This window comes from Hypomesus nipponensis, chromosome 6 (assembly GCF_054491055.1).
Source record: "Hypomesus nipponensis isolate SF chromosome 6, ASM5449105v1, whole genome shotgun sequence".
Classification (NCBI taxonomy): domain Eukaryota; kingdom Metazoa; phylum Chordata; class Actinopteri; order Osmeriformes; family Osmeridae; genus Hypomesus; species Hypomesus nipponensis.
In genome coordinates this window covers 5283326-5305000 of record NC_140366.1, presented here as the reverse complement: position 1 = coordinate 5305000, position 21675 = coordinate 5283326, and the positions used below count along the sequence as shown (strand labels likewise).

General features: G+C 49.7%; 1 protein-coding gene across 1 annotated transcript in view; it reads right to left on the bottom strand.

Annotated features, from left to right (window-relative positions):
* Window positions 1–16740, bottom strand: part of hivep2a (HIVEP zinc finger 2a) — a 59205-nt gene extending 42465 nt beyond the window's left edge. The window contains exons 1-2 of the mRNA XM_084699907.1: window positions 16416–16740; window positions 10562–10623 (exon numbers count right to left, since the gene is read on the bottom strand). The gene's annotated coding sequence lies outside the window, so the exon portion shown is untranslated. The remainder of the gene's footprint in view (window positions 1–10561; window positions 10624–16415) is intronic.
* Between the last annotated feature and the right edge of the window lie 4935 nt (window positions 16741–21675).

Here is a 21675-nt window from a genome sequence, read left to right as displayed (position 1 = left end):
ATATATTCACTCTCTAAGGACGAGTGCAGCACTGTCGCTGTTGACGTCTCTAAAAACGACTCGCCTCTGGCCCACTTCTAATCCCTTCCACTGTTGGGACGTTTAAGCGTGACTCAACGCATTTTAATGGAATTTTCCAGAATGTCTTCCGGAAACGAGGAAACGTGTGCTTGAACCTGGCTCTTGTGCCAAACAACCTTATAAGATGTTGATTTTTGTGTTTACTGGAAAGGTCTTTTGTGTCATCCATGCATAAACAACAACAGCCCTTACTGGCAGAGGCGGTTCTACACGGGGGCCTACAGGGGCCAGGGCCCCTGTAAAAATGTCCCTGGCCCCCCCCGACTGAATATATATATTTTTGACGTTGTTTTTCTTCTTCTAGTAGTCATCATGAAACGAGGAATGGACATTGCAGCCTTTTTTGCCCCAGTAAATACAAACGTGAGAGAAACATGGCATTGAGAGAGCTGAGGAGCTGGAAGAGGGAGAGCCAGAGCATTTTGTATGATTTTAATGTCGAGCAAAATGAAAGTATTTAATGTTTGAATATCATTCGTTTCTGTTTCGTGCCTCTCTGGTTAAACAGGGGCCCCCCCTTGGCCTCCCCAGAAAAATGTGTCTAGAACCGCCGCTGCTTGCTGGAAGACATTCCTGACGGTTAGCGGTGACGTTTCCCTGTTAGCTGTCAGCTCAGCTCCAAAGCTCTAAAATGAGTGAGCAGACAGCGGTCCCCATCCCAGGTCCACCTCTGCAACATCCTCTTCTTTCCCTTTGTTTCATTCCGCCCCTCCCCGTCTCATTCGGGCACTGACACTCTCGCCCACGCCTCGCTCTCTTCCCTTCAACTTAAGACAAAAGACTACAGCTGATCCATAATTCAGCTGAGAGAATGCATCAAAATGTATTTTTAAACTGTTATGGTTCTACCCTCGCTCCACTCCGGGAGTCATCCACAGTACTTTGTGTGCACAAGCCGTTAGGCGGGATACAATATGCTGTAGGAAGCAGCGCAGACGGGGCACCCGCACACGCATGAAGACACGCACGCACGTACGCACATGCAGACACGCACCGACAAACAGACACACGTAAAACAGCACACAACACACACACACACATTCAGACGCGACGACACACGTGCGCAGACACACAAACACGCCGACGCACACACAGACGCACAGAGGCCGTGCGTCGTCATTGAGTGTGTGTCTTCACAACCTTCCGCAGGTAAAGCCCAGCAGCATCCCCATGCCCCCACGGCCCCCACGGCCCCGAGACGGGTGGCCAGAGCGGGGACTAAACACAGGGCCAACACCCGCCCCGACACCCCCCAAAACAGCCTCAACACACCATCAACTACATATCCTGTTACATAAGGCTTATGTAATGCACCCCCACCCTCGGCCCTGCCCCAAACTCCTCGGGACCCAGTGCCCAGCATTGCTGAGATCAACTACTAATGAAGAGGGGAGAGGGGAAGAGAGGGAGGGGAGGGGAAGAGAGGGAGGGAGGGGAGAGGGAGGGGAGAGCTAAATTTAGCCTTCCTCAGCCCCACCAGCCCCCCCAAGGCCATCTGAGGAACAGGAGGCAGGGAACAGTGGGGGGTTCCGGAGGTACCGCAACTAAGAGTCTGGAGGAAGGAGGGGATCTGAGAAGGGGAGGAGAGGAGAGGAGAGGAGAGGAGAGGAGAGGAAAGGAGAGGAGAGGAAAGGAGAGGAGAGGGTGGCATGAAAAGGAGGGATGAGGAGGAGGGATGAGGAGGAGCGGGGTGGTGAGAGAGGGGGGAGAAGTAAAATGCAGAGCTTTGCAATGTTGGAACTGAACAAAACTGCAGACTACGTTGAGAGGGTAAAAGAAAGAGAGAGAGAGAGAGAGAGAGAGAGAGAGAGAGAGAGAGAGAGAGAGAGAGAGAAAGAGAGAGAGACAGAGAGTAAAAAAAGAAAAGGCACCTGGGAGGACAACAATAGAATTCACCTGCCCACAGAGTTTCTATCTGGGTGTGTGTACCCTGCAGGCCCCACTGGAGACCCAGAGAGATGGTTTGGGGTCCAAGCCCTCTGACCAGGACTCCGAGTCTGAATGGCCACCCTCACAGCCTCGCCCTGGCCTCGAGACAGATCATTTGTGTTCAGACCAGGGAGGCCTCGGTTCAAAACCCCCCAGGAGGAGACCGCAGAAGAGAGGAGGGAGGAGGACGCCATGCGAGGCGGCGACACATCGGCCCCTCCCGCATGGCTTCCTGTGGAGCGACCCCGCCCCTGCTGACGAACCGTGCGCCGTGGGAGAAGGTGTGAGCGAGCGGCGGGGTGGGGGGCTGACAGCACACAGGAAGCTGGGTTTGGAGCGCCGAGGGAAGGGGGAGAGGGCGGGGGAGAGGGCGGGGGAGAGGGGAGGCGGCGGGAGGACGGAGGGAAGGCTGCCAACACGGCAGATGGAGGGACAGAAAAGGACAGATAGGAGATAAAAAGACGAACCTGCAGATTTGCTTCCAACTGTACCTTCACGCCTGCCAACGCGCACACGCACACGCACACGCGCACAAACACCAATACGCAAACACACACACAGCTACATGTATGAAAAACACAGCGGGAATATCTTAGGACATTGTGGGAGGCATGATCACAAACTTCCTATGGACAATTTCATTTACATCCCCGGCAGTCTATGCAGACCAAAGATTGTGTTTGTGCAGACAGAGGAATGATGTCTTAAAATACACCCTGTTTTTCTTGGTAATAGGCTGACATCCCTTCCTGTCTGGGTGGTGATTAGGTTGAGGTAATACTGAAGAGAAGAGAGGATGGGAGGAACAGGAGGAGAAGAGCAGGAGAAGAGAAGGAGAGGAAAGAAGTGGAGAAGAGGAGAGCCAGTCTCTTCTCTGCAGCACCATATTGCAGCGTGGGCTGCAGGGAGCACCACACAACTGACACAAAGACCTCACACTTCCTCAGCCCTGCTACACAACAACAGTCTGTGTGTGTGTGTGTGTGTGTGTGTATTTATAAACGTGGTGGTGCGTTTGCAAGATTGCAAGTTTGCAAGTGCGCCTGCAAGCCTGAGTCTGTGTGTCTGCGTGTGTGTGTGTGTGTGTGTAAGGAGCTATGCTGCATCCTGTCACCACAGGAAACAGGTGAGTGGTGGGAGGAAGTGATGATTGACACACCGGCCTCTCCCCTCCTCCTCTCATCCTCTCTCATCCTTTCCTCTCATCCTCTCATCCTCTCCGGATAAAACCTGTTTATAAATATCAAAGAGAACGCACATGCCAACAGCATCAACGTTAAACTAGACCAGACACAGTAGGGCTGGTAAAAACACACACAGACAGACAGACACGTTCCATTCCACAGGGCTGCCTGTGTGCTTTTATGAGTGTTTCATGTTCAGAGAGAGCTCTAATACCGTGGCACTCCCCTGTAAAGAACTGTCACTGTAACTTTATCTGTCACAAAACAGGGGCGCACTACTGTACACTTGCATACACACACACACGAGTATACGTACACCCACCCACACACGCGCACGCAAACATACACACACCTGCCCTGTCATAGCAGGCTGATCTCATTGCATGTGACAACAAAAATAGCCTATTTCATCGTGTCAAACAGGAGAAGTCTATCAGGAATGCTTAAACAAATACCGGTACATCAAAAGGCACTCTCATACCCCCCCCCACCCATCCCCCATCACACACACACACCATCTATGCCCCGCGCTGTCTCTCACAACAACAGAAGCCCATTAAAGGGTGGAGGTGGGGGGGGTGGAGGGGGGGGGTGGGGGCATCCCTTCCAAGGAGAAGACACAAGGAAAGGCAACCATTTGGGCTGGGAGCTCACCCTGCCTCCGGGGGTCAAGACGCGTGACGGGGCCAAAGCAAAAGAACGGATGAAAGGACGGGGGTATGGAAAGTGGCGGAGAAACCTCTTGGCATGCGGTGTCTGTTGGAAGACACCTCCTGACATGCTGAGGACCGGGGCATCAAGGGGTGGACTTGGAGACACACACACGCGCGCACAAACACACACCCTTGTCAGTTCCGGTCTGCATTTGCTTCATCTCCTACTTCAGAGGTGAAATTTTCCGTCAATGAAAGTCAGATGCTACATGTTTTCAGGTCATTAGAGATTTAAGACTTTGCCTTTGATGCTGTTGGGGAGGCTGGGGCTCAGAGCTAATGCCCTGCCGGCTAGCTACCGCTAGCTAATCCTAGGAGATCCGAATGGCATACGATCCGCTAGGTGCTAGCTAGCTATCATTATCTAATCCCAGGAGATGTGAATGGCATAAGAGGGGTTAGAAGCTAGCTCGTTAATGTTAATCCTGAAAGCAACCTAATCCCCTTGCTACACTGAAATGTCAATATGAGGTGATAGGCCTCACACCGGATTGAGGAGACGAGGGGAGATTGTGGTTAAGCGATCTTTGGTGCACTAAGCTAACTACTCGATACTAGATGCTGTTAGCACCCTCACATTAACAGGTAGCAACACCAGCATTGTCCTGGTGTCCTATGGTTCTGGGATTGGCAACGCATTGGTCTGGCCTGAAGCACTTGATCTAAAAATCGGGAGTCAGATGGCTGAGCGGGGAGGGAGTCGGGCTAGTAATCAGAAGGTTGCCGGATTGATTCCCTGCCCTGCCAAATGACGTTGTGTCCTTGGGCAAGGCACTTCACCCTACTTGCCTCGGGGGAATGTCCCTGTACTTACTGTAAGTCGCTCTGGATAAGAGCGTCTGCTAAATGACTACATGTAAATGTAAAATGCAGGTCAGATGAATCCGTTTGACACCGTGACGTCTGATGGCCGAAAGAGGACGAGAGCCATTCTTATTACTATCTCATAACTGGGGTCAACGAGTGAGGACACACTCAACATTCTCTTCTGTCACACAACACACACGTGTACGCGTACAAACACACACAACACAGCATACGCCTCCGTGGCTTTGCACGCCATGTGTCCACCATGCCAGGCTTTGGTAACCAAGGACACGCTTCCAGTGGGAGGACAGGAAATGATGTCAGAGCTGTTATGTGGGTGGCAGGCATGTGTGTATGTGTGTGTGCGCGCAGCAGCCCTGTGCCATTCATACACAACTCCATCAGTTGTGAATGCGTGCTCTCCCTCCTCTCTCCACCATTCTCTGACAGGCCAGGCCGAGCTAAGTGCTGCAAATTGGTCACCTGCTGATCTCTCTCTCTCTCTCCCTCTCTCTCTCTCTCTCTCTCTCTCTCTCTCTCTCTCTCTCTCTCTCTCTCTCTCTCTCTCTCTCTCTCTCTCTCTCTCTCTCTCCCATAGAAACTGTCCTCCGTTCCAGCCAGGAAAATCATATACCTCTGCCTCTCCGTCGCACTCTTTATCATTGCCTTCCTCTTCTCCTCCTCCCTCTTCCGCCCCGCCACCCCTCTCTCTGCCTCCCAGCCTTCTCTTAGAGAGAGAGAGAGAGAGCGAGAGAGAGAGAGAGAGAGAGAGAGAGAGACATGTAAGAGTATGAGAGGAATGTGCAATAGGAAGCAAAGGACTGACAGTGAGGAAATGAGGGAGGGAAAGAAACAGTGATAGAGAAAGAGGGAGCAAAGGATTATAAAAGAGACGAAAACAGAAGACATAGAAAGAGAGCAACAGAGAGAGAGAGAGAGAGAGACAGACAGAGAGAGAGAGAGACATAGACAGAGAGAGAGAGACACAGACAGAGAGAGAGAGAGAGAGAGACATAGACAGAGAGAGAGAGAGAGAGAGAGAGACAGACAGAGAGAGAGAGAGAGAGAGACACAGAGAGAGAGAGAGAGAGAGAGAGAGAGAGAGAGAGAGAGAGAGAGAGAGAGAGAGAGAGAGACTGATGCCATTTGCTCTTTTAAGAGTGTGGGCGGGTTGAACGAGGGATTTAGTCACTGCCTGGCACAGCTGTGGGCACCAGGGCACCAACTGGTGTGTGTGTGTGTGCGTGCACACACCGGGCCACCAACTGGTGCCACACAGACCTCACCACCTGCTTCATGGCAAGGAGAAGAAAGGGAGGGAGGGAGGGAGAGAGAGAGAGAGAGAGAGAGAGAGAGAGAGAGAGAGAGAGAGAGAGAGAGAGAGAGAGAGAGGGAGAAAAACGGAAAGAGGAAGGAGAGGGGAGGGAGGCCAAGGCCAAATGAGCCTCTGTGCAATCACTGAACATCCACTTGACCTCGTCATCTCCTCCCCCCACCTCCTTTCATCCCACCCTCCTCGTCTCCTCTCTCTATCTCCATCCTCCCGTCCACCTCAAACTAGTCTCTCACAATTACTCGGCTGTTTTCATGAAGTGCTTCCGATTCACTTCTTTAGAAGCCCCATACAAGTGTTGACGTGACCAATCATACTGCAGGTTCGACCACAGTATAAAATTGAGTTAACCGGAATAAAAATAAGAGCACCCTGACTATTTTGATAGCTAGACACAGACAACTCTCTAGAGATGTGCACGGGCTCGTGGCCGTCGGGGTCAAAGTTCAAATTATAACTGAACGCCTCGACGTGGTTGTGTCGACGACCCCCCCAAAAAATCGACGACAGATGCTCTTGACATTTGCTGACCGTGTCCATCATCATCCTCAAAGATCCATTCTTCCATCCAGCGCTCCACGCATCCATCCCTCTTTTCTTTCTGCCCAGGTATGAATCCCTTCCTCCTGCTAAGCGGAAGTCACTAACGCAGCAGCGTCGTTGACATGACACACCCGATCCCCCTCTCTCTTACTGGAATACCACGCACACACTCACACATACGCGTGTGTGCGAACACACGCACTCAGAGCGCACGCAGACGCACGTGGAGAGAGGCGCACGCCAACGCTGTCCAGACGCTTTCCATGTGTTTTGACTAGGGACACAGCTTGAGCCCAAGGGCTTGTGGGTAGGAAACAGGAACAGCACCTCAGGGCTGCTGTCCTCTCCGAGCTACTCACATTCAAATGCTCTGTTATCTCCCCTGTACACTGTGTGTGTGTGTGTGTGTGTGTGTGTTTGTGTTGGTCTGTGTGTGTTTGTGTGTGTGTGTTGGTCTGTGTGTGTTGGTCTGTGTGTGTGTTTGTGTGTGTGTGTTGGTCTGTGTGTGTTGGTCTGTGTGTGTTGGTCTGTGTGTGTGTTTGTGTGTGTGTGTTTGTGTGTGTGTGTTGGTCTGTGTGTGTTGGTCTGTGTGTGTTGGTCTGTGTGTGTTTGTGTGTGTGTGTTGGTCTGTGTGTGTTGGTCTGTGTGTGTGTTTGTGTGTGTGTGTTGGTCTGTGTGTGTTGGTCTGTGTGTGTTGGTCTGTGTGTGTTTGTGTGTGTGTGTTGGTCTGTGTGTGTGTTTGTGTGTGTGTGTTGGTCTGTGTGTGTTGGTCTGTGTGTGTTGGTCTGTGTGTGTTGGTCTGTGTGTGTTTGTGTGTGTGTGTTGGTCTGTGTGTGTTGGTCTGTGTGTGTGTTTGTGTGTGTGTGTTGGTCTGTATGTGTTGGTCTGTGTGTGTTGGTCTGTGTGTGTTGGTCTGTGTGTGTTTGTGTGTGTGTGTTGGTCTGTGTGTGTTGGTCTGTGTGTGTGTTTGTGTGTGTGTGTTGGTCTGTGTGTGTTGGTCTGTGTGTGTTGGTCTGTGTGTGTTGGTCTGTGTGTGTGTGAGTGAGACATCACAGTCCCTTATCATCCTGAATTCAGCGTGAGGAGGACGAGGTAGGGTACAATGTTTGTGTGTGTGTGTGTTTGCACAGCCAACAGGATAGTCAGCGCCATCTACTTACTTGAACACATCCATTTATTTGTGGCCAGACTGGCAGCTATAAATTCTTAATGTCCAATCAATAGAGAGTGTGTTCAGCACCGAGAGTGTGTGTGTGCGCATGCGTGTATTTGTTTGCGTGTGTGTTTTGAGGCAAGAAGGGGGGGTTGCCTATTTAGTTCCCTAACACCGTTGCTGTGGTAAGCAGGCAAATGATCAACACACACACACACGCACAGCGGACAAACAGCAGACTCGCGTGTCTTCTTTATTCTGATACTGCCAAATTTAGAGCCCCCCCACCACACACACACACACACACACACTCACACCCCACCCCGCCTTCTGTTCTTCAGGGGGCAAACATTTAGCCACAGCTGCTTCCCAGTGCAAGCTCTCCTCCGAGCCGTGTACATGTGTGTGTGTGTGTGTGTGTGCGTGTGTGTGTACGTGTGTGTGCATCCATATTCTTACAGTCCCCATCCAAATCCGTCAAGGACAAAGCTTGAGTTGGTGGCGAGGGGGTTCCCATAGTAACGGAAAATGCATTTTTACTTTGGTCTCTTTCTTCTCCCGTGTCTATTGCCTAGTGCACTGGAGCTCCTGTAATAACTGGCCAATCGGCCAGCTTCATTTAGTTCATGTCCTTACTCTACAGCCAATGGCAATACTGGGTTGCTCACAGCAGTTGTTTGACTGGCCGGTCTGGAGATTCATGTTCTTTTTCAGTGTAGCCAAAGTGGTTTGTAAGAAACCTGGTAAGATGAGTAGGTCTCCTCCCATTAGACCAAGAGAATACCGAAGAGAGACTCCAAATCTCCCTCTGCTCCAGATCCTCATCAGCGTGTTGTCGGTCACAGACTGTGAAGCTTTGGTCTCATGTGACTAGGAGTGACTAGGGAATATATAGTTTGTGACAGAAACCATGTGTGATCTTCATTAAACACACACACGCACACACACACACACACACACACAGAAAGCTCTCCTATCATCTTTCACTATCTCCGAAAACTTAAATCACCTTTTGCCTGGAAAAGGCATGTCTGGAAGCAACACTGAATCACAGCAGGGAAGGAGAGGAGGATATGACTGATACAGCAGCCATCCTGGTTGGGGTTGGAAACAGGAGACTGTGTACGCTAAGCTAAGCTAACATCGCATCCAACACAGTTGAAGCAGCTCAATCATTTAAATTACAATTTATGTTGTGCCCCTCAGTTTCAACGCAAATTGGCTGCCACTATGTCCTCTGACAAAGCATGAGAGGTTTTCAAATATACTATGAATCGAAAACGCAATTGTCAAGTACCTATTACAGATGAATACATTTCCATACTGATTCAATATTCACTTTAAAAAAAACAAACACGAAAACATGCCGTGCAGAAGCGTGACTTCGTCATTTTGGCTCCTCTTTTGAGCAAATGCTAAACATGTGCAAAAGGAAGCTCCAAAAATCTCCTCGGGTCTGAAGCTCCTATTGGCGAGACAGACGTGAAAACCCCCTTTTTGTGTGACAGTCAAACCAACAGCCCTTCACCTTGACATTGAGGAAATAAACAGTTACACATTTGCAAATATTTACATTTCTGTTTCAACTGAACAAAAGGGGTCTGGATTTCAGGCAGGATGCCGGATGCTTCTATACGGCACGGGGGATGGAGAAAGGAGCCGTGGAAGCTATGAGAAGTGCGAGGAGTTGCGGACTGAATCCACGCCGTCTGGGAACAGCTTGTGTAATCAGTGACTTTCCAACCTGCCTCAGCACCCCTGTTACTGCCGCCCACACGAGTACACTCACGCCTCAACACTCGCGTGTTCGCGCACACACACACACACACACACATGCACAAAGTCATGGTGGCTCAGTGGCAGACTCATCTTTAAAACGCTCCTCTCGGTCCGTCTTAAGCCTCCCTTCTTTGCACAGACACGCGCAAACATGGGCCCCTACCCCGGTGTTGACAGCTGACACACCCCGCACACTCTCACTTCCTGTGTGCACGCTGACAACGAGGAGTGTCACATTCTCACACACACACACACACACACACGCACACGCCAAGGCATAGACACAGACTGGTTGTGGTCGACTTCAGACTTTTTTACATATCTGTAAAAATGTTGGCTTTTGGATTTTTACATATCTGTAAAAAAGTGTATGTGTTCGCAGCCTCTGACACCCTCTGTGAAAATGAGAGCATCAACCCTTAGACACACACACACACACACACCTCCTCCTCCTCAGCAGCCATCGATGAGATACAGGACATCATGACAACACATCTCAGGTCATCATTTGCGGAGACAACAGACAGACACAGGATGAGGAACTGACACCGTGGTGACACACACAACCCCCCCCCCACACACACACACACATACAATATGCAAATACAAACAGTACTTTTGCAAATGTAGAGTATATCCACACGACTATGACAGCATTAGCAGATTAACCAGTCTTGGTCTTGTTAAAGGGGTTACACGTCGTCACGTACAAAACATATATAAGCCATATATGTGCAAAGACTGTGCTGCATATTAAGCTACAGTAAACCAGAATGGTGGTTACAGTTATGGTGAGAACAGACTCATTCTCCAAAGCGACGGCATCGTACTCAGCCCTCCTCCCGCACTCCCTTCTTCCCTCGCCCATCCTTTCATTCTCGCACACACAAACCAGACAAAGGCCCCGTCTAAATCATGGCTCTTCTAAATGTAGGATATGTCTCATGGACTGTGTCCAAATGCCAAATGAAGTGAACCCCCATAAGTACATCCACAGACAGACAGACAGACAGATCGATCACTCGATAGATAGACACACCTGCGGTTGTTTGACTTTGGCTGGTCTTGGCTGGTCCTGGTTCACTAATCCAGACACACCCCCTGCAAAGCAAGGATTGACAAAAGACAGAGAGAGACAGAGAGAGAGAGAGAGAGAGAGAGAGAGACACAGAGAGAGAGAGAGAGAGAGAGAGAGAGAGAGAGAGAGAGAGAGAGAGAGAGAGAGAGAGAGAGAGAGAGGGAGGCAATGACATAAAGGGTCTGTTAGGAATACATCACATGTTGCATTGGTTACAATTGTGCAAACACACACGCACGTATGTACGCGCGCACACACACACGCACACTGTATATACACAAGTCAGACACTGTGACTGAATAATATACACTTCAGTGTAAGAACTGCTGCAGGATGTCTCACATTAGAAACAACAAGGAAGTCGGTCAGACCACACACGCCACTTAACTAGAACATTTAACTCTGGAGTTTGTGCCCTCCTTCCCTCTTTATCTGCTCCGCTCTCCCTCTCATCCCTCTCCTCCCCTATCCCCTTCCCTCTGTGCTCTTCCTCTCCACCCATCTGCTCCTCTCCTCCTTCCCCATCTCGGCTTGCTTCATCTCCCCCTTCCTCCTCTCCTCTCCTCTTGTCCGCCCCTTGTCCGCCCCTCTGCCCTCTGTCGTCCCCTCCCGATGTCAACCCACCCCCATCACAGAGGACAGAGCGGTGACGAGGAGAGCACGGCCACACACGCAGGAAGACGGCCACAGACACGTGCGCACAGGCGCGCGCGCCGCCGGCAACGTCCCGCTTGTCCCATCTCTCTCTCCGATCTCACCCTTCGACTCTCCCCAGACGTCGTCCGGAATCAACACCACCCCTCCCGACACACACACCCCCCCACGCCACACCTGCCCCGGCCCCTACCTGCCCACCTGACAGCGCTTCCTCAGCTTCCCTCCGGCGTGTGTGAGAGTGGGGGGGGGTGGGGGGGTGTGGGGGGTAGAGGGGGGGTTTCTCAGTCTCAGTCGCCGAGCCGAAACAAGTGTCGGCGCTTGCCGCTCGCACGCTCTGACGAGGCGAACAGCTTTTTCCCGTCTACCGTATGCAGCTCTCTCTCTCTCTCGCTCTCAAAGGCGGGACTACAGGGAAATGAAACATTTTCCTCAGCATAAAAAACACGCTCTCGGATTGGCCGGAGGGCAGGTGCAAAAGTGCCAATCCCAACAGTTTGGCGGCGTGCATTGGCTGGCCGGGTAAGCGAACATGAAAAATCAGTCTCAGGTGAATCCACTGCTGCAGAAACCAAAAGAGAGGCTGAGAGAGCGAGCGCGCGTTTGTGTGTGTCAGAACGAGAGCGACTGCCTCTTTTAGAGAGCAGGAAGGGGGGGGGGGGGAGGCCGTGAGTGTTTCCTGTTGTGCTGCCGAGGCGAGCGGCAAGCGTGGACGTCACGCGGCATTGACACTCCGGCGGGCACACGCGCACACACACACAGACACCCGAAAGCACCGAGCCACAGACGGCAGAGGAAGCACCGTCAAATACCAAGCGGAGGACATGTGCAAGACGCGGGGGCAGGAGGAGGAGGAAGAGGTGGAGATGACCCAAAGGTTTGCTCCCCTTCTCACTAAACTCCCCACGTTGCCCAAGCGATGTCACATCCCAATCGCACTTGGGTCAAAGACTTCCGTTGCAGACAAGAGCGCCCCCGCTGGGCAGATTCGAACGGGCCGTCATTCCACGCGACTGGGTAGGGGTACTGTACATCTCCCCCGGCCAACCACCGCCACTAACCCCGGTGTTTAACACCGTGAACTAGTTCTCTCTGATGGGTGACAAGTGCCTCTCTGTTTGCATGAATGTGTGTGTGTGTGTGGGTGCACGTGTGTGTGTGTGTGTGTGTGTGCGAGCCAGTCAGCCACAATGCCGGATGAATTATTGAGGCATCCCTCTATCAAGGCCTCGGTCACAGGCCTCGTCTTACCAAAGGTACCGCTCTCAATCCAGAACCAAGCACCTAGTCGCGCAGTACAACAGTACAATAGAGCATTGTATAAAGACAGCTCCCCAACCTTCGACCTTCACAACAGTGACTATCTATCACAGTATGCATCTTCGTTTAGCAAATGTTTCGAACCAGAGTACACACAACGGGGCCGCAGACTTCGAATCAGCTGGCGCGGTTTAGAGGTAGAGCTGGGTTCGGTTTTGGACTGGGAGAGGGTTGTGTAGGGGTTTGGTTAGGACTGGGTGAGGGTTGTGTAGGGGTTTGGTTAGGACTGGGTGAGGGTTGTGTAGGGGTTTGGTTAGGACTGGGTGAGGGTTGTGTAGGGGTTTGGTTAGGACTGGGTGAGGGTTGTGTAGGGGTTTGGTTAGGACTGGGTGAGGGTTGTGTAGGGGTTTGGTTAGGACTGGGTGAGGGTTGTGTAGGGGTTTGGTTAGGACTGGGTGAGGGTTGTGTAGGGGTTTGGTTAGGACTGGGTGAGGGTTGTGTAGGGGTTTGGTTAGGACTGGGTGAGGGTTGTGTAGGGGTTTGGTTAGGACTGGGTGAGGGTTGTGTAGGGGTTTGGTTAGGACTGGGTGAGGGTTGTGTAGGGGTTTGGTTAGGACTGGGTGAGGGTTGTGTAGGGGTTTGGTTAGGACTGGGTGAGGGTTCTCTAGGGGTTTGGTTAGGACTGGGTGAGGGTTGTGTAGGGGTTTGGTTAGCTGTACTTTCAGCTGTATGTTCTGACCTGCTACATGAAGAAGTTGTAAATATAAACAAGATGTTTCCTGTCCACAGTCCACCTCCACCCCCCCTCTTTAAAAACCCTATTTTGGGAATTTGAGGTTAACAGAGTGGGTGTGCACGTCAGTGACATCAGATGTGGGACACAGGTGTGTGTGTGTGTGTGTGGCTGTGCTAGTGAGTGTGTCGTTTTGAACCCAAACCCTAACAGTCACGCACCTCAGAGCAGAAAACATTTTGTACAACATGTATACAACCAAACTACTAAAATCAAACTTTATTTTTACTAGTGTAATACCTCTGTGTGTTGTGCAGTGATAAAGATGTTGAGAAGTTGATTCGGCGACACAAAGATGAACACATATACACACATATCCCTAGAATTACAGTATACCTGAGATGCAGCCAAAGATTAAGATGTTGATGATGAAATGAAATGATGAAAGTACATACTTTTGCTCTCTTAAGAATACCATAAATATGTTCACATAAACTCCCCCGTTCATAAACTCGCAATAAGGTCCTTAGGAGGGTTGCATCATTAGTGCACTAGACGATAGTGCTAACACGGAATTACAGTTTTTTCGTAATCAATTTGACGCAATGACCAAATGTGTAACCTCATCACCCTAAAACATTACCGCAAATGGCCCCTGTGGCTATTGCTAGTTGTTCTAGTTAGATAGAATGTCTGTCCGATATAAAGTAGAATGGTTATTCAAGTACAGCTAAATTAACACATGAATTAGATTTCGGCCTGCTAGCTAGCAAGTTAGCAGAGTCTTTTTTTTCTTTTTATCACGTCCAAACTATTTCACCCGCTTCAATACATGTCCTTGGGTCCTGTGCCATATACCTACCTGCACAATTTCAGCTTCAAATAGTGTGCAGTTCACAAGATAATTGAGACACAGACAGAGACTCGTGGCATTATAGTATGATAGTATGATCACCCTAACAACAAGCAATGTCATGACAGGCTTCACAGATGCCCACCATCGATCAGAACCAATAATCAATTTAAGCCCAATCCTACAGGAGCCAGTTGACACCGTGGTATCCACAGACTTGGTCCCCAGGGTGTTTTGTAAACACGTACCTCTGCTAGTTTCACTCTCTGATCAAGTGAGTTACTACAGTAACCTTCACACAAAGACAAAGGTCTCGATTCAGGCTACCTATGCTGTGTGTGTGCGAGTGTGTGTGTGTGTGTGTGTGCTGCTTTGCCTGTGCGAGTGCTGCTTTGCGTGTGCATCTGTGTGACTGCCCTACTAAGACACAAGGGGACAATACATTACACAAGGTTGGAACATCATTAACCTGCTATTATCAACTGACCCATATGTACTGTTTATTTTTTGCGCTCGATGCTATCTACTGTTTCTATCCGATACTGGATACAGTCTCTACTGTTTACTAACTTAGCAATGTATTGTATTCACTACATTCTATACTATTCCATTCAGTACTGTTTTGATTAATTACATTAAATTAGGGCCGTAATCATAATATATATTTGGGGGGGTACATCCCCAGCCCAATAATCAAATCGGGTCAAAATGTCCCCCTCAATATTAATATATATAAAAATAAAACATAAATGTGCAACTCTATGACCGGCAACCACGCACGCTGTCCGAAATTATCATAAAAAAATAAATCATATTCATAACTAAACGTAATACGTTTTCAGGGGGGGACCCTTAGACTACCCAGCAGATTTCGACCGCCCAAATATTGACTCCATGGCTATGGCGTTGCATTTAATACTTTGTGTGGCACACAATTTACAGAGTGCTTTTTGCAACATCTACTTGTCCTTCTGTTTTCTCCTCCCCTCTCACCTCCATTCCTTCCTTCCCAATCCCTCTCCTCTCCATCCTCCCTTCTCCTCTCCTAGCTCTTCTTCTCCGCCCCTCTTTTCTCCTCTTTTCTCCTCTCCTCCTCCCGAGCGTCACCGGACCAGCCAGTGAGACAGATGGTGTGTAGGAGGATCTACTCACATGCCTCCCTTCTCCGTGTCCAACTTCTAAAATAGTATCGCTACTATACTATATGTATCCCAAAAGGCAGACACCTTTAACAGCCATTTACCATATGCCAAACTATCAAGGCTCTAAACTATAGCCAGCATGTTTAACCTTGTTTTTTGTAAGTGCCGTGTTCCACCAATTGAGCCATCCACATGAGACAAAGATAACCTCACCAGATATTCTGCACTTGGCACACAGGAGCACATTGCCATGGAGATAATCTCTCTACCTATACGGAAGCAGACGGCGCTGGGGCACCGCCAGTGCTGATCGTGCCTTTGCAGTTAACATGTAGAGAGCGCGGCTTAGCTGGTATCTCTCATGCTGGCATGTAGCCACTGTGCCAACATAGGCTCCAACACATAGCAGGGGTTACCTGAACTCGCAGACCAATATCTTCGCGACCTCTCCCATACATCCTCTCACGCTAAACCACATAAACCACACCATAGATAACATAATCAGAAAAAGATGAAGCGGCCGACGCTTCTCCGTTACAAGTGGTTGTTTGAGTTTACAGCGCAATAAACAGAATAGTTAAGGCGTTAGTCAATCAAGAGGCGTATTTCACGTTGGGGATAAATTAATAACGCGGAAAATATTTTCCATCACAATAGTGGCGATCAGAGGAAAGAGGCGGGTGATCAGTAGAGAGGTCGGCGGCTGAGAACCCCCTCGGGTTGGGCCCCTTCTTGACGGAGAACACGTCATGGAACATTCCCGGAACGGGCCAGCGCACCACCCACCATCGCTCTCTTCGACACTCAAACGCACAGACGAACAAACCGAAAACATACGATAAACACAGAATTGCAGGTCAAGACAGTTCACAGGCATGGCACATAGAGCACACATAGACGTGTGGCTGTGGTCTTACGTTCTGTGCAAGATTGTGTGCTCCGGTGACAAAAAGAAATCCGACTTCCTCGCCGTGCACCCGGAGTGTGGGTTTATAGAGGCACTTCGCTCGCTGCAGCGGCCGTGCAAATTCCTTGGGATATTACGCAACATTCCTAATCTGCATGCAAGCACTGGGTATTCCCCACATAGCTCTTCAGAAAGCTTCCAAAGACCAGACATTATTCTGTATAACACACCCAACACCATCAAACACCAATCCTCGATTCACTTACCGTGTCACATTTACAGCGCCGTGCGAGAAGCCGCGCACGATAATATTCCAGGGGGTGACAGCCGTACGGCAAGGCGCCTGACACTTCAGTAGTTGTCAGATAACCCCATCAAAGTGGAAAAAATGTAATAAAAATAAAAACACAAAAAATAGCAACTGCGCGATGACCTCTTCGTGGCGCACTGAAGCCTTGTGCAGCCGCTTCAGAACGAAAGTTGTCAGTAAAAATGAATCGTCTTTGGACAGTATTTCTCTGTTATTCGGGACGCCCAAGATCATGTACTGAGAGGGAGGTTGCGATCAGGAGAAACACACATAGGGGTTATTCCGAGCACAGCTTCCCAGAATAGAATAGCAGAGAGAGAGAGCGCGCGCGAGACACACGGGGAGAGAGAGAGAGTGAGAAAGGGATATAGAGGGATAGAGGGCGAGCGAGTGTGTTTGTGTGACAGAGGGTGTTTGGTTCGTGACGTCATCGGATCCCCCAGCGCGTCCGAGGGAGAGGCCGTGGCCGCGGAGCGCGGCGGGGAGAGGGAACGGGAGAGACCGGTTGCTCTCAGACACCACCGCGGGTATCTCCGTGCGCGGGGATCTCCCACGGCGGCGCGCCCGGAGACGTGACATGCAAACAGACAGCTAAAGACTGTCAGGACGAAGCGCAGTCGGTTGTGTCCGTTTCCGCTTGGGCTTGTAATTGACCCTAGTCTCTTTAACAATGTAGTAGGCTATTTCTGAATTATGCAGGAGCATATTTCAGTTAATCGTTTGTAGCCTAAACTGCATTATGCGGTAAGCAATCGAAGAGATGCAACCATCTACAAAAGAAAGGCGAATATTAGTAGAAAGGCTATAAAGTAGGGTAAATGACCGAGGGTAGTGCATACGAAATCACATTCAGGCTTTAGTATGTATTGATATAAAGCCATGTTTGCTGCTAATAAGAGGCTAGCGTGTGTACCAAAGCGACTTTACCGATCAAACCTCTATGAAGCCCCAGCATTCTGTCAGTAAACATAGCATACTGATAACGTTACTGTCGGTGAGAGGATTGTGGAGAAGAATGTAAGAGCCCAGAGTTTGCGGATTTGATTTATATTTACATTCAGCAGGCGCATTTATCTAAGTGATGTTCAATGGCCTACAGCGGAAAATCAAGGACCCGAATTTTAGACAGTATTTCGTGGTTCGTTCCCAGGAACGATCTAGTCTTCTGTATTTGAACCAGACACTAAGCAACAATTAGAGCACAACGTTGAGCACAATGAGGAAATAACATTCTTAACATGATACTTTGTCTAATAATTACTAATTCTCAAACGCTCAGAGTCCAGTGTTATAACTGCATGCAACATGGTTCAAAGCCAAGGACCTGTGAGACTAACCATCTGCACTCTCACTTGTAACAGGACAACAAGACTTATAAATGAAAGTGTCAATGGCCCAGGTTCCATCTGAGGTTTTGTGTGTGTGTGTGTGTGTGTGTGTACTGTGTTAAGTAGATTAGTGTCCCTGAGTCTCCTGTAAATCATAATCCCAATGACCTCATCAGCCAGGACCTGGAGGTCTCCATGGAGACACGGGTGTTCCCCATAGAGGATCTCTATAATAATCCAGAAGGATGTTCTCAATGGGCCCCTGCATTAGCTAAGTAGCCTGTCACTCAAAACATGTTGACACACACACACAGATCAAACGAGCTTCTTCCAACATGGCGTCTGTCGATACACACCTGCAGTTCACCAAATCACGAAAAGCAGGGGAAGAGAGATACGGTTGTAGGTTGCCATGGTGGTGCCATAATGTTTTTGCAAGAGAACACTTTTTACATGAGGTTGGGGGGCAGGTGTTCTTCTCAGGTACAGTGTTATAGTCGGGTGATGTTCTACTGTCAGGTAGCCTACAGTGTTCTGGTAATGTTCTAATGTCAGGTATAGTGTCACTTAGGCGATCTTCTCTTCTCAAGTACAACCTGAACCTTACTTAATGACAGTACGAGTCATATTAGCTTGAAATGACCATGTGATAATAGATGTTTTGTCACCTTAGACAAAACATTTATTCTTTGCCTTGTTGTTTCTGATACCTTAAAACCTGAATGTGGTACACACTAACACAAGAATGTATATGGCTTTGTCTTGTCGTTGTTTCTGACACTTTCAAACTGGAACAGAGTGACTCATGGTGATAAAACACACAATCTGTTTGTGTGAGTGTGTCATCAGGAGGTTTTGGAGTTCATGACTGCACTCAAGTCACATAACATCATCTCCCAGCACATATCTCACAGTTGGATTTTTTTTTTTTTAAGCGTCAGTCTTCCTAGAACCCAAGCAGGCAAGGCCTGGTTATGAAACTGCCAAACCCATCTGGTTGCAAAGGTATTTTTTAAATCTTTTTTTAATCACTGTATTGTATTGGACTACACTGTTTAGTCTGGTAGTGTACATGTTTCATTTGTGCTATGTTGGTTTGTCTATGTTTGTTGTTTGGAATCTTTGGATTCCTCTGTGGGTCCCTTTGAGGAACAGACTCTTGTGTATACGGGCCCTCACCTGTAAAATACATGAAATTAATAGATAACAAAGGAAACAAATCAAAGTTGATCCTCTCTTTTGATGGTAAGGTAGGTTCCAGACTGTAATCATTAATCTCAGCCACAATCTTCTCTCAATGCTGGTTGGTTGTACACTGGCTCTGATGCAACACCTCTTATAGGCATCCTGCACACAGTCATCAGACAAGCAACTTCCTGTTTCTTAGAGAATCGCTCAGGCCCACATCCTGTCTGTCTGTCCTGCCCCCGAGCATGCCCCTTAGTTCCTTCTAGAAGCGACCCGCACACCACATACCGTACTCTGTGTGTGCATCAATGCGTCACGTACACAAACACACCCACACACACACACACTAGCTGAAACACGCATGCACGTCCTAAAACACACACTCCCGCTCTGTGTAACCCAACCACACAAACACACACATTCCCCCCGAGGCCCATGTCCCAGGGCTGCAGCGTAGCCGGTGTTAGACAAAGCCTATCTTGACAACTGATGTATTGCTGGTGCTTACTCACTCTGCCAAACCTCACCCTCCTCCCTCCCCACCCAGCTTCTCACTTCAACATAGTGTGGCTGCTATTGTACAGTGTTCTCTGACTAACCCTGCACACGCACACGCACACGCGCACACACACACACACACTCACTTACTCAGGAATCCCAGATTCACCCCACCGTCGGCGGCAGGCTGCCAAGACGTTACATAAGATCAGTGAAGTCCCATATAAGACAAAGGTCGCATCGTCTAGGTGATAAAGCGCTAACGCTCGCCCGCTGCTAGCTATCTGTGCCTCCACAGCGGCCTGGAGGAGGAAGCACTTCTCATCTCCCCCTCTCCTCCCCCAGGTAGTAAAACAAGACAGTTAAAGCGCCCTGGGCCCGCCCGGCAGCGCACATTAAACCCAGCTCGTCATATGCATATTCCGGTCACTGGGCACACAGACACAACAGTCCGTGTTCAGTCCTCTTGTACATGAGGATTGGAGTGCACAGTCGAGCACGTAGACTAAATACGTGCAACACAAAATGTGAACATGATACAGGCCTCGAACGTTTGGATTCGCTCCTGTATTCCATGGCGTTTTGATCCACGGGGCTGTCAGGTGTTTACGCTGTGTTGCGAAGGACGACCTATTCAGGCAGCTAAAACTGACAAGTTAAGAATCAGCCAATCAGGAGCGGCACTCCGCTCAATGGCTCATTGAGGACTGTTCAAGGTTGATGTGTCGGCAAAGTTAGAGAGTGCTAGAACCGAAGGATTAGCCTACTCAGTAGATACATTAATTTATCCAAGTGTTGCTGTACTGTCCAAATTACGGAAATTGTGTGTGCCTGAGTGTTTTTATGTGTCTTCCTTCATCGAGCTTCCCCACATTTCAAGCGGTTCAACGTAGTCACTAGGGAACAGTGAAGTGACAGATAGCCAGGTATGGTTGGTTAGGCGTAGCTGCAGTTTAGCAGGAAGACGTGGCCAGTCCCAGCTGCTGCACACAGCTACACCCGACCCCTGCTGGTCACACTGGGTACTGACCCATGTGCAGGTAAGATTGAGTATGCCATGTCCCTCCATCCGTTTATCGATCTTTTCTGTCTTTGATCGGGGAATAGATGTAGACTGTCGGCAGGTATGTGTGTTCTAACTGGATTCTAACACGTTCTGACCTGGGGAAGGTTAAACGGGAATCCTGCATGTCAAGATTTGACATTAGGACTGTGCTTCTCCACTCCTCCCCTCTCGTCCCTTGTCCTCTCCTCTCTTCTTCTTACTCTGCGCCCCTCTCCCTCTGAGTAACCACCACCTCTTCTTTCTCTCTCTCTCTTTCTTTCTTGGTCTCTCTCTCAGTCTCTCTCTCCTCCCCCTTAGGACACAGGGGCTCTTGTGCCCGGGCAAAGTTTTCCACTGTGGAACATTTGTGGGAGATGAAAAAAAAGAGAAAAGAGTGAGAGAAGAGAGACGTAAAAGAGAGCGGCGTCTGCCAGCTCCTCCTGGTCTCCTGGGACTGGACTGTTTGAAGTCTGCTGATGGAGAGTGGTAAAACAGCCTGGCAGAGAGAGAGAGAGAGAGAGAGAGAGAGAGAGAGAGAGAGAGAGAGAGAGAGAGAGAGAGAGAGAGAGAGAGAGAGAGAGAGAGAGAGAGAGAGAGAGAGAGAGAGAGAGAGAGAGAGAGAGAGAGAGAGAGAGAGAGAGAGAGAGAGAGAGAGAGAGAGAGAGAGAGAGAGAGAGAGAGAGAGAGAGAGAGAGAGAGAGAGAGAGAGAGAGGAGAGGGAGGGAGGGAGGGAGGGAGGGAGGGAGGGAGGGAGGGAGGGAGGGAGGGAGGGAGGGAGGGAGGGAGGGAGGGAGGGAGGGAGGGAGGGAGGGAGGGAGGGAGGGAGGGAGGGAGGGAGGGAGGGAGGGAGAGAGGGAGAGAGGGAGAGAGGGAGGGAGGGAGGGAGGGAGGGAGGGAGGGAGGGAGGGAGGGAGGGAGGGAGGGAGGGAGGGAGGGAGGGAGGGAGGGAGAGGGAGAGGAAGGGAGGGAGGGAGATATATAAAGAAAAGCAGGAAAAGGCATTGCCGACGTTCCACAGCTTCTCTTCATCACCTTTGGATGAGAAGGGTAATCGTGCCCGACCTATTCTATGTATCTTAAAGCAGTTGACCAGTCATCACCCCACCTGTGCCCCCCCCCCCCTCATCACCCATCTACCCATCCAATAGATGGATACA